The sequence below is a fragment of the Camelus dromedarius genome, chromosome 8 (genome assembly GCF_036321535.1).
Source record: "Camelus dromedarius isolate mCamDro1 chromosome 8, mCamDro1.pat, whole genome shotgun sequence".
NCBI classification, from domain to species: Eukaryota; Metazoa; Chordata; class Mammalia; order Artiodactyla; family Camelidae; genus Camelus; species Camelus dromedarius.
Window position 1 is genome coordinate 20,765,418 of NC_087443.1, and position 1,634 is coordinate 20,767,051.

Consider the following 1,634-nt stretch of genomic DNA (forward strand, 5'->3'; position numbering starts at 1 on the left):
CTCTGGGTTTTGATGGGCTTAACATTAAACTTGGCATGGCTCAGGAAAGGATCAGGGAGTTTAAAGATTGGTCAGGAGAAAATTCTCAAATTTAAACACAAAGAAATGTTTAAAAGGAGAAAAAAAAAAAAGAATGCTCAGTAAAGGTGGAATGATATCAAAAGGGGTAAAAATCCATAATTGGCATATCAAAAGGAGAAGAAAAAGCTGAATGAGGCAGAAGAAATACTTGAAGTAATAATGGCTGAGAACATTCCAAAACTGATGATAGACATTGGACCACAGATCTAGGAAGCTCAGTGAACATTTAGAACCACATCAGACAGTGTTACAATTTTTGCTTCAATCTGCCAACATAATTTAGAAAATTCAAGAGGAAAAGAAAAAATATATATGAATACTTAGAGCCACTCCTGAAAAAGTTATACAAAAAGATACACCAAAAACTGTGGATAAATCAAAATGAAAATATAGAAAGTGCTTAAGTAACCCATAGGTAGGCAGGAAAAAAAGAAAACAGAATTGAAGAGCAAAGAGAACAAATAGAAAACAAAAAATAAAAAGACAAATATAAAGCCCTAATATATCAATCATTATATTAAAGGTAAATGAGTCTAAATACACCAACTAAAAATAGATGTTAGAAAAGTGGAATAAAAAACACGACCCAACCATATGCTGTTTACAACAACCTTGCTCTCAATGTTATAAACTAGGCAACTTGAAAGTTTTTAAAAGGATGGAAAAAAGGTATATCATGCAAACATTAATCAAAACAAAGTAAGAGTGGCTATATTAAGATCAGATAAAGTAGACTTCACAGCTAACAAAATTTTTAGAGTTGGAGAGGGACATTATATAATGATAAAAAGGGGCCAGTCCTCTAAGAAGATAGCAATCTTAAATGTATAAGGGCTAACAAAGCAACATAATATCAAAGTGAAAAAAACAATCATAGAACTGAAAGGAAAAATAAACAAATAACAAGCCAGTTACTCTTCAAGATCGTCATGGTCATCAAAAACAAGGCAAGTCTGAGAAATATTCCCAGCCAAGTCAAGAGGAACTTAAAGAGGCATGCCAGCTAAATGTAATGTGTCCTGGGTGGAATCCTGGCACAGAAAAGGGACATTAGGTTAAAAACTAAGAAAATCCAAATAAAGCATGGAATTTAGTTTAAAATAATGTAGCAATATTGGTTCATTGGCATCTGATAAGCGTCGGAAACTGGGTGTGCATAAGAACTGTACTGTATTTGAACTTTTACTATAAATCTAAAAATAATCTAAACTTTAAGTTTATTTTTAAAAACAAAAAGTTTATTTTAAAAAAAAAAAAAAAACTTACTACCTTTCTTTCAGATGTCCAAGCCAGAAATAGGTGGTGGAATAGTTAACTAAACTTCTTTCTCTCATTCACTTCATAGTTCCACTCAATTTCAGACAAAGCCCCGTGGATTCTACTCCACCGGTCCTTTTTGTTCAAGGTGTCCTCATCTTTCCCCCTGGACAGAAACAATAGTCTCCTCATGGGTCTTCCTTCTTCCAGTCTTGGGCGTCCTCTTTCCATCATCACCCAAATCCTCTAGGCTTATAATCTTCACATCATAAGTAATACTCCTAAAGTGAAAATAT